At 33.5% G+C, this 12,556-nt stretch overlaps 1 protein-coding gene across 4 annotated transcripts in view; it reads left to right on the top strand.

Annotated features, from left to right (window-relative positions):
- The window catches only part of LOC145263720 (uncharacterized), a 372,649-nt gene that overhangs the window by 147,108 nt on the left and 212,985 nt on the right, over positions 1-12,556 (top strand). The window contains exon 1 of one of the 4 annotated variants that reach the window (XM_080120686.1): positions 8,084-8,221. The exons of the other annotated variants lie outside the window; for them this stretch is intronic. The gene's annotated coding sequence lies outside the window, so the exon portion shown is untranslated. Of the gene's footprint in view, positions 1-8,083; positions 8,222-12,556 lie in introns of those variants that run through there. 4 annotated transcript variants of the gene reach the window in all.

Here is a 12,556-nt window from a genome sequence, read left to right as displayed (position 1 = left end):
AGGTCAAAATGAAGAAAAGATAAAGAAAATCACAATTTAAGAAAAGAGCTAAATATAATATAACTAGGATTGCAGAATCAGAAGGTATCTAGGATTCTAAAAATTCTGACTCTGATTCCTGGGATTTCAAAAAGTGGTAAGTGATATTACTAACTGCCATTAGTGATAATGCAAAGCTCTTTGTAAACACAAATCGAATACTCTTCAGTAGTTGTAAATATTTATATAAACATGTATATTTCACTTACTAATGGTTCTTGCCTGATGATCAAATGTTTAAAACAGCAAGGGTTTGACCCCCAGCTTAAGACACTTGTTTGTCTAGCCACATTTGAGAGCTGTGATACAATGAAACAGTCTATGAATATAACATACACTTGCTTGAATATATTCTACTAGACGCGTGTTGTGTGTGTTTTAGATATTTTATGTCGAAAGCTTAGTTTACTCTGAATGAACCAAGAGAGCAAAAGAACTTGTATCCTTTTGCTTTAATCTAGCTTTGAAAAACATTGTTTTGAAACCTTATTTCTATGTATTTTTAAATTAATAAATACTAGTGTATGCATATACAGGTGTCCCCCCCCCCCAAAAAAAAACCCCAAAAAAAACCAAAACAAAACCTAAATGGAGGCCATCTAGAACATATGCTGTAGAACGGAGAAAAAAAAGCCAAAGATCCTAATGTTTTGATGTGATGTTTTGAATATAATAAACTAGTTGTGACCAAAGTTTCATTTAATTCGAACAAAACACTAAGAAATAGGGCCTAATTAGAGTTGGGCCCGTTTTTTGGGGGTCACCCTGCATGCATATATATATATATATATATATATATATATATATTAGTGGCTTGGTTAGGTTACAGAGTAGACAACCGAAGTTACAAAACTGAAGCTGGCCTGTCAGGACACTATATATATATATATATATATATATATACACAAATGTAGGCATATTTTATTGGTTTGAAAATAGAGGTTCTGTTTTTACCAATTGTCATAACATTTTAACCATAGAATAGTATTATAATCTCCAAAAAGCCTGCAAAGTTTCATATAGTTTTGTCCCATAAAAACCAAAGAGATGAGCATTTCAATTTGCCTACCATTGTGTGTGTGCGTATATATATATATCACCTTTTTTTTGGGGGGGGGGGCAGTTTTATAAGTTCCAAAACTCAGCAACCATTGATCAGAATGTAACAAATAAATACTAGTTGGAAAGGAAATGATCTAAATTGTGTGATGGGCCATGTGACATTTGCCCTTAAAATCACACATCAAGGGGATCATCCATAATCCAGAGCCTATTTTTGGCACATTTTTACAGCCATAAAATGTTTCAATCATGGTCATTTGTTTTCCTATTTTTGCATATGAATTACAAAATCTAGTATATAAACGGCTATATGTCTGTCTGTTTCCATATTTTTAAATTATCTCCTGAAACTAAGTTGCAAAGCGGCGTTAGGGGTTTCAAATGATTTGATTTTTTGCAGACCATTTTTTATTGGTCTTTAGCCAGTTAAAATTGTTTTAATGGGTCAAAAATGGGTCAAAATTGAAAAAAAATAAAAAATCGTTACACATTTTGTACATTCATCTTTATTTTTAATTTTTAATCGGTTTATATGCGTGTCACGTTGGTACAGTGGTAACGTCACCAGCTTTGAATGCTACAGTTTCAGTTTCGATTCTAGCTGATGGCATTCAAATACTTTTTTTTTTTACTTTTGAAATCGCAACTCTATAATAATATATACAAAATCTGGACAAATCAAAATATCATATTGAAGTGTATTTTATGCCCGGCAAAGCCTTCAAGTATCTGATATTTCCTCAAAACCTCTGGCTTTGATGAAGGGGAGACTAAAACTTGCTGCTATGTTTTTCACATGATCTAAAATAACAGCAAGGGGAGACTTGATTCCAAATATTTCTCATATGTTATATTTTCCCTCTTTGGTTTTCATACGTAAAGTAAATTTCATAGTGTATAAGGATTATTTGATACTGAAGATATTCATAATCGTACCCTATTTCCAAAAGGGAAATATAACATGAGAAATATTTGGAATCAAGTCTTCCCTTGCTGTTATTTCAAATCATAGCAGCAAGTTTTAGTCTCCCCTCCATCAAGGCCAATAGTTTATGGGAATTGTATATATATATGTATGTATAGTTATCCACATACATTACTATTTCGCTGTATCACAGCTTATCAGTGTGGCTAGACAAGCACCTACTTCCTGCCAGGCTAGGCCGCCTACACACACAGAGCGTGTTTTAGGGATAGACATGTTGAAAATGAAGTTAATTTATAGATTGACCACTAAAAATATCCCAATCAAACTTCTGTCTACATTTTTTAACTAATAAAAACGAAAACGTTATTTTCTTATGCTATTTTTTTATCATGATTTTCACCCAATGTAATTGAATCTGCTTTTCTATGCACAGCAAAACTACTTTGCCTCTTGCCAATGATGTCTTAAAAAATGTGGTGATTATTTTCTGAGAAAACAATTTCATGTGGAAAAATTTTCTTTGGCAATCATTACAGTTCCAGTTGTTTTTGAAATAGAGAAAGGCAGGCTGGTCATGTTCTTGTACTTTTTTTTTTGTTTTTTTGTGACATGATATTTAAAATATTGGTTTTCTTTTGTGACTTGTTTGTTCGAATTTGAAGTCATTAGTCAGGATTTAAAAGCAAAAATTTTTAAACTTCTCAAAAGCCTAGGTTAAGTGTTGGTAATGTAGTGGTTGCTAATGTGGACTCAGATATAAGTTTTGTACTTTTCATTTTGTTAGATATTAGGAATCAACAATTAAGTAGAAAATAATTTTAGACAAAGTCATGAAAATAATCCTTAGTTACAAAAAAAAAGAAAAAGGTTTATGCTTTTCATGTTGGTTCCATAAAGTACTCTTTAACTGCTAAGAAGACACTTTAAGTATGTACCCCAAACCAAAGATTTTGTTTTCATTATATCTAAAAACTTTTGATGGGCATATACAAATCTTTGTAAAACATGGATCCTGATACTAAATTTATTTTGGTAGCTCAATAAGCCACTGAATTAAGACTGTTTAAAGTTTATTGGAAATTTGAATATTTGCCTTCATGGTTCACAATGTATAACTAAAATGCAGACTTTAAATAAGTGAAAAAATTCTTTGCAAATGTAATGCATTTTTTGTGTACATAAAAAATTAATCACGTATGAAAGCAATAATTTAGATTAAACCAGCATAAGCATTAGGCAAGATAACATTTCCTATTTTAAAAAAAATGATAACATGGAAGTGTAGTTTTGACTTAATATAAGATTCGTTTCAACAGCTAACACATTGAATCTTAGTAATATTAATCATAAACCAATGCTTGGAACCCCAACATTTCACAATATATAACTAAAAATGCAGACTTTGAACAAGAAAAAAAAATTTTTTTTTTTTTCGACAAATGTCATCTTATGAGTAATGAAATTATAATGGAAGCAATAATTATTAAATCAAGTCAGTGTATTTTCGAAATTAATTTTCGAAAAAATATGCAAAAATGACGCTAGTGTAACTTTGTTTGTATAAGATTCATTTAATCAAATGACGCATTGAATGTTTAAAATTCATAGCACAATAGATATCAAGCTACAGCTTTTTTATATAGCAAATCAATAAAGAAAACTCAGATTTGGACATGTAAAAACATACAAAAACGCAATATCAAGTTTTCATGTATGATATGAAAAGAAAGGCTTTTGACAGGGTATGGCATGAGGGTCTCCTCAGTAAAATCAGATCATACGGTATCACTGGTAGAATACTTAACATAATTAAATCCTTCTTAGATAAGAGAAAAATCCAGGTAGTCCTCGACGGTCGCACATCTAAACAATATGATATAAATGCGGGAGTGCCCCAGGGTTCTATCCTTGGACCTCTATTGTTCCTGATATTCATAAATGACCTCCCCGACAACATTGCCTCTGAGATGGGTATATATGCTGATGACACTACACTCTATGGCAGACACGACAGGAAGACGAAGGAACACATTTCTAAAGAAATGGCAGAAACACTAGAGGAAGACCTCCAATCTGTAGTGGAATGGGGACAAAAGTGGTTGGTCGCGTTCAATGCTGCCAAGACTAAACTAGTTTCATTCAATAATTACAAGAAACCCTCTCTACCACCCATAGCAATGGCCAACGACTCTTTATCTGAGAGTCCATCTTTCAAACTCCTTGGCCTAACGTTCACAGGAAACATGAGTTGGAACAATTACATTGAAGGCATTGCCAGGGCCACTGCAAGAAAGGTAGGCTCTCTCTACCGTGCTAGAAAACTACTAACACCCGAAAGTATCCTGTACCTCTATAAGGCCACCATTCGCCCATGTATGGAGTATTGCTGCCACATCTGGGCTGGTGCATCTGCTACTAGTCTCTCGCTCCTTGACAAGGTTCAAAAGAGAGTCGCAAACCTGATAGGCCCTGAACTGGCATCTAAGCTTCAGCCTCTGTCCCATCGACGAAATGTTGCATCCCTCTGCCTTTTCTACAAGTATTTTAGTGGTGAATGCTCTGACGAACTGCAATCACTTGTGCCCCCACGACGCGAGCACCCTCGACAAACCCGACAGGCTACTAGAGATCCCACCCCCACACTGTAGAGATCCCTAGATGTAAAAGATCTTTTTACTCCAATAGTTTCTTCCCCAGAACCGCAAGACTCTGGAATTCCATTCCAGGTCCCTGCTTCCCCAACAGTACTGACGTGCAGAAGTTCAAGTGTAACGTGAACCGACACCTTGCTGCCCAAATCCCTACATAGTACCCCAGTAGTTGTTGCCCCTGATAGTAGCCCCCTACACCAAAGTGGCAATTTGCCTTGTTTGGGGTGAAAATGTAATTAAAAAAAAAAAAAAAAAAAAAAAAAAAATGGAATCTTAGCAAGATATCAATCATACCAGTTATTATACTGGGTGTTACAGGGCTTATGAAAAAGAACCTGAAGTCCTACCTTACTAATATTCCTGGTGAACCAAGTGCAAGAGAAATCCAAACAATTGCACTTAAGGGAACAGTGAGGATACTAAAAAGAGCTCTCGGTTGGTTTCAATAAAAAGCAGGGGAATGTTGGCAGCTGGTTTGGCTGCACCATACCCAGCATTACAATCTTCAAAGAAAGAAAAAAAATAGTATGACAACAATGTAATTCACTGAAATTTTCAACTTGGATATTTTTTTTGTGAAAGACAACTTCTATTAAGCCCACTATACCGATGAGTGTTCCCTTTTCTTCAAGTAAAATGGGGCCGCATTTATATGCATATAGACACAATACCATTAAGTTGATAAACAATATTAAAAAAATAAATCCGCCGTCATTGTAAATAGTAGTTGGACTTTAACCTGGGGATAAAAAATATTAATGACATATGAGAAAATATTACATTTTTTATCAAAATAACCCCAAATCAAGTGAGTTACACATTTTCGCACATTTTAAACTCTCAACGCATTGTAATACCTACTAGTGCTCTGATTGAAATGAAAAAATGAAACTGCGGCACTAACCCAAATGTAGATTTAATCAACTTCCATCAAAGGAGGAAGTTTCATGGGAGCATGAAAGTGACATGCGGGTCCCCAGTCGCATATATATGTTAGGTTTTTGTAACTCTTAAAGAGAAGTGTTGATTTCCCCTTACACATACAGCGCCTGGTATTCCCAAAATAGTCACCCATCTGGTACTGACCAAGCTCAATGTTGCTTAATTTCAGTGATCTAGTGGGGACTAGTGTGTCAATGTGATTATGCTGTATGAACTCTCCTATTGGGCTCGAACGTATGGGTTTCAGGCAATTAAATTGCCCAAAATCCACACAGATGATTTGTTTATAGTGGTGAAGGCTTTGTGTAGAACCATCCATTTTTTTTTTGAACCACTGGTAACCTTAGTGGGTGCAAGTGTTTGCTACAAGACAGCAGATAGACCTCAGGTTTTTATATCAGTTTCCCTTCTCCCAGATGCATGTCTTAAAGACTAAAGGTACATCTCTTCCAGTGGTTTTAATGCGCCCCCAGATACTAACCTGGAAATTTCTATGCCCTGGTGCAAAAGTTACACATCTCCTATTGATCAGGCTCATCAGTGCTTAACTTCAGTGATCTAATGAGAGCGTGTGTGTCAACGTGATATATATATATATATATATATATATATATATATATATATAGGCACCATTTTTTTTTCTCTTAAGCATATTTCATTAGATAAAATAGACATTTTTTTGTCTATTAATTCTTTTTGATCCTTTCCAATTTTTAAATAATCATCTTTACTTCCCGCAGAAATTGGCTTATGTAATTGTCATATTTGTCGTAATTCCAAGTAATATAATATATATATATATGTTGTTCAAGACCAGTTAAATTAATCTATCTCTGATGATGAATTTAGAATGATTGAAAAGTACTCTGACTTATGACAAATATGGCGATTACATCAGCCAGTTCCTGCCAGCAGTGAAGACCGTTATTCAGAAGTTGGAAAGGATCAAAAACAGAATTAATAGACAAAAAACGTCTATTTTATTTAATGAAATATATTATATTTGAGAGAGAAAGAGTGATTACTGAAATACATATTCCAGGAAAGGTTCATGATAATGAAACGAACTCAAAACATTATTTTAAGCGGCCTTATGGTTAGGATCAAGGTGTAGTATCTGGTGTTAATATTTACTTTCTTCTTGCTGCAAGATGATGCGATACGAGGCTGGAAGTTGGAGATAGGTTAAGCCAGCACATCTGATGCAGTGCACTCTGACCCACAAAAATAACATAAACAGTCCCATTGGCATTTCAAAGTATGAGCGCCTCAGGTAATCGGCTATAAACCAACAAAGATAAAGTAAAGGGTATATATCCTAGGATTGAACAAAACTATATCTCACTCCGTCACTGAAAAGGACTAACGTGATTAAGCTGACCAGATTTTGTTGATCTGATTGTTGCGGATGTATGCTTGATTGGTAGGGATTTTGAGGGAGACTTCAAAAATATATTACTTAATGATGACAGAATGGTTTTGGGGTAGGTATTCTGTATTACTTTTTGTTGTTTTTAACTGAATAAGATTTTAACAAAAATTGTTCTTGTCCAAAATTCACCCTATATTAAAAAACAGAAATAAAGAAAAATCCATGATTCACCTGTCCATGGCAAAACGAAAAGATCATATTTTAAAAATGATTTAAACTGATCAAGTGGTTTTAATTTTATAAAGAAAATTATTTTTAACCAATTATAGGAATTCGTAAGGCATTACAACATAAATCTTACAAGTTGGAATTGAGTTATCTTTGTTTTTATTTGTTTTGGATTGTTTTCAAAATAGCAGACAATACAGCTGTTCTTCTGTTACTCATAAAATTTGATTTTCTTATTTAAAAAGAAAAGTACTTGATCAATTTATGTGATTTTTGGAATATGATATTTTCGTTTGGTTATGGGTATGTACATACAGATTTAAAAAAAATATTTTGTTTGATAATATAAGGGGAATTCTGGACAAGAACCCAAAAAATTAATTCATAGAGCCTTAAAAGACACTCTTTTTTTTTTTTTTTTTTTTTTTTTTTAATTCAAATACAGGAATTATTGTGTGAAAACTATTTTTCATGTCATCAGACCTTTTAAAATTTTAAGAGTTTGAATTGAACGTTTGGCTTCCAGACTCCTCATCCCCTGTTACGACCACATTTACAGACATTTCATTCTATCGTATTATGTCTTGCACGATGCCATTTCTTCTGCGTCACAGCACAAGCAAATAAGGCTTGTTAGTGTTTTTAATTCTTTCATGGCCAGCTTTTCACCCCGTACCTCTTTGTGGGGGTTGGCACAATTTTTGCCATTGAGTAGGACATAATTTTATTATTATAGTCAATAGAATCTCTGTAGGTTATTAGAAGTAGTGATGTCATCCTCGTCCACCACCCTCATTCTGCTGTACCTCCCTCACCACCATCATAATTGCTGGTAAATATTAGTCGCGAGGGATACCCAAACGACATTTAATTTTCTTATCAGTTGATCTTTTAGCAGCAATGTAGAAGGTGGTGACAAAGACAGCGGCATTGGAACTATTTCCATCTTGTCTTCAATAATCCATCATTATCACAAGTGTGACCTTCACCCATGCACAGGTATCATATACATTATACCTTTTTTTTTTTTTTTTTTTTTTTTTGTGCTATTTGAACTTTGTTGGATGGAGCTATTTAATTCCCACTAATTTGGATCTTGCATTGTCTTAGGACATTAAGTTAGTTTTGTATCCGATTTTTAACTCTTTCTGCATTGGCAATCATAACAAGAAGGCTTTCAATTAAATTACAATGATGTAACTGCATTTCACTTTCCCAAATAAATCATCTTTTCCAACCTCATCCTAAACATAACCCAAACTAACTGGCAACTACTTGAAGTTATGGTTAGTGGCAAAAAATGTAATAATTGCCCTAAAACGATAGAATGATGTACATATGGGTGGATTTATGTTAAATTTATATACGAAACTGATCCTCCACTTTAAATTCTAGAATATTTTTTTTTCTTGCAAACAATCTTTTTAGTGTTCACATGTAATCAGCTAAAAAAAAAAAAAGAAGTTTTATTTCTTTGGGTGGGGGAGTGGTGATTCTATTAATGTACTCACAAAAAAAAAATATATATATATATATCTTTCCTTTCACTTTTTTTTTTTTTTTAATTTTAAAGTAAACAAGATAACATAAGTAGGTTATGAAAAAAAAAAAAACTAAAATGTAAATTGCTCCAATCAAGAAAATTTAAATTTACTTTTCTGATTGTTGTTTTTTTTTCTTACTTTTAAAACATTTATTTTAAGAAGATACATTTATTTAAGTAAATCCTTTTTAAAATACTTTTAAATAAGAGTTTGGCCACATCTTTGAAAACAAAAATGTGGCCAAATTCCTATTTAAAATTCACGCCAACCATGCAAATACGCACATTGATTTAAGGCTGACAATTACCGTCAATAACACTAGATGTATTCTTTTCTCAATCCACGATGAGCTTAACTCAGGGTTAATGCCCCCAGAAAAATGGAAAGTTAATAAAAAAAAAAAAAAAAAAAAAAAAGTCTTCTTTAAAAAAAAGGTGTCTTACACCAAAAGTCTCAGACCCCCCCCCCCCCAGATTTTAATCATTTAATAAAATATTTTATAACATTTGATTTTCTAAAATTTTCAAATTAATACTTTTAAATAATTGTCATGAATTGCATTTGCATTGTTATATTTACTGTGCATATTTAGGGGATGGTCAACCTATGGCAATGGTGCATTACTTTACAAGAACTTTTCATCTGTGGAATACAATATCACAAGGCTGCTTCCCAGTTAACTACATGGTCGTTTTTAAGTCCAATGTTAATAAATTCTTGTTGAGCCATCCATCTAAATAATATAATTTTGACAATTTCATCCACATTTTTGCTTGAAATTTTTCCTTGTACTTTTCAGGCAGTTGTTTTGTTTATAGTAAATCACACTTATATCTATAAGATACACAAATGTATGGTTAATTAACCTTTCCAGTGATTATGCACCCCCCCCAAAAAAAAAAAAATTTAATCTATAATATAAACCTCACCTATCTGTTTAAATGTGTGTATGTATGTTTGTATGTCTGCCTAAAACTTTCAACAGAGGTAACGGATTTTCATGAGATCAGTATCATTTTGGAGCACAACCCTTCATATGACAAGTATCGAAAAATTGACCAAAAACATAAATTCCTTCAACCTCAACTGGGCACTTCTCTACAGGGAGGGGGTCATTTTTTACGCTGATGTTTTTGAAAGTCATCCCCTCTTTTCGATTGCCTAACCTTAATTCAAACTTACATCACTTCCGGTTTAGCGATGGATGCAACAGCAAAGACGTCACCTTTTTGTTTCATGTTCTTTTCTTCCTTCGCAATACAGGTTCGAGCCTGCCTGCCTATTACCACTTTTTTTTTTTATGATTAACACACACTTCCAAACACCCGAGCAACGCCGGGCACCCAGGCTAGTTTTTATATGATAAAAAGATTAATATTTCAAAAAATATTATTCTTTATTAATTATTCTATTTTTAAAACGGCTCCTTCCAGATCAAAATGATTAAAAACTTAGTCTGTCCCTCTCCCCTCTCTCTCATATAAAGATAAATATAAAGGCATAAAGAACGGACCCCTTTTTTTGGATCTGAGGAAGTCAAGCTTTTTTAAAGACTTCTGATATATATATATATATATATATATATATATATATATATATATATATATATATATATATATATATAACCATGATATATTTTTTTTTTTAATGAAATTTTCTGAAACGTGTAGCTATGCTATGTTTGTATGAATAAAGCCTTTTACTATACATAGATAACTTTAATTATTGAGCTATTTATGTATATGTGGATACAAAAATGGCATAAAAGTTTGTGTGGTATATCTAAATTAAAATTGGGGGAGGTGATGCATGTGGTACAAAAATTATAAAACATTTCCTTTATTCTGCCTGTTTGTATACAGAGCTGTGAAGTCAGTCACAGAAAATGCATTGTAAAAATTGTCTAACAAAAAGAAAGCGCGAGAGCACACACACACATATTTCTCATTAAACGCTAGCCGTCTTTTAAAGAAAGAATAACAAGAATTTGAAAGAAAAACAAAGAATAAACATTGAATTCACTAGCTTTGAAAAACATGTCCTTCCTCTTAAAAATCAAGACACTATGAATAATATTGTTGACCTCAAATTAGTTTCAAGAGACGATGCTCCCCCCCCCATAAGGAAAGGTTAAGAAATCTCTAACTCCATCTCTCATGAACCGGCATTGCTTTAGTTTGTATTTATTTGCTTCCCCACTGAGCAAATTGGGCACAAGACCGTTTATTTAATGTGGAGAGATTGGGGAAATGGGGACCAGCTCCCCGGGGAGTAGGGGAGCTGCATAGTGACAATTGGTATGAAGGGTTTCCCCTACATTGACCAATAACTGATTGCTACAAGAACAATGGTCTTATATGTGGGGTTGCCCCCACATATCGTCTTTGCTTGAACTTGTTGCCCAGGCTCCGTAGGACTTGGGCGGGCAAAGAGGCAAGGAATATTCTTTATTTTTCAATTGACAATTATCAATTTCATTCATCTTTATCCTTGAGTGGCATCTGACCCTGAAAAATAAGTTAAAAACGAGAAGTTTTCCACAAATTTTTGTTCCAAATTGCTTATAAAAAAGATGAAAATATGTTAATGTTGACCAAATGTGAAAAAACAATGAAGGTCATTGCCGAAAGAGTGCACCACCACTCTTTAGAAGATGTTTTATACAAGCTTTGTTTGTCTTCAGAGACAATGGGTACACCCTGTAATGGTTTCTTCATGCAGTCTATAATGAAGCTAAGGTTATGAAACAGTCACACCTCTCTCAAACTGGTATTGCTCAAGTTTAGTAACAAGAAGTTCATGACACCTGGAAACAATGCCGGGATTAATAGAAAAAGATTGTTATTTTAGAGATTGTCTTCTGAATTAGTTGCATAACCAAGGCTTAAGAGTCAAGTCTACCTTGCAATTTAATCCATAGAGAGGATATATGGATTCATACTTTTACCAACTGATGCAGTAGCTTGATAGAAATTGAACCTGGTTTTCCAAATCTGTACCCTGTGCCTGTAACTCCTACATCAGGTCAGTTCCACATGGGCTTTTTATTCTTGTTCTAAATTCTAGAAGTTATTCAAATGTAGCATATGATTTATATTTTTTTGAAAACTTTGAAGTTGTAAAAATTTGTAAATTTCTATGAATTCTTGTCAACAATGTTAACAGTATAAAAATTGTGAGCAAAAAACTCTACAACAAATAGCAGTTACCAAACACAGGAAAATGAACTTTTTCTACCAACTTCTATAATTGTCAAAATCGGTTTTATAATTTATAACTCTGAAAAGTCGACTAACCATTGGAAACTGTTCTGTCTACTGAGAACCAGTCACCTCCAAGAGTTGTATAGGACAACTAACCATTGGAAACTGTTCTGAAACTAAACATGGCTTTCAACACAAGATTACTCTAACAAGTAAATAAGCCTACGCCCTAGGCCAGAAATTATACATTCATTTCCTCTTTTACAAATATTTATTTATTTATTTTTTTTTATTTACCTGAATCTCCCAAAAAGACCTTCCAAAGAGAAGGATGCTGCAATTTTCACTCGCATCTTATTTCCTTATATGATTGCCCCCTCACCCCAAATATGTCTTTAGAAGCCTAAACCTAAACGTAGATTCCATGAACAAAGCTTCTTTCTTAGAACCGCATGCCTGTGGAACTCTCTTCCGTTTGCCTGCTTTCCAACTGACTACAATTTGACTGTCTTCAAGTCCAACGTAAACAAGTTCTTAAGTAATCCAATTTACGAAATTTCCACTATTCATGATTACTACGCGATAAT

This window comes from Euprymna scolopes, chromosome 39 (assembly GCF_053919585.1).
Source record: "Euprymna scolopes isolate OS-2025 chromosome 39, ASM5391958v1, whole genome shotgun sequence".
Taxonomy (NCBI): Eukaryota; Metazoa; Mollusca; class Cephalopoda; order Sepiida; family Sepiolidae; genus Euprymna; species Euprymna scolopes.
The sequence above is the reverse complement of the archived record's forward strand: the minus strand, read 5'-3'. Positions and strand labels throughout refer to the sequence as shown.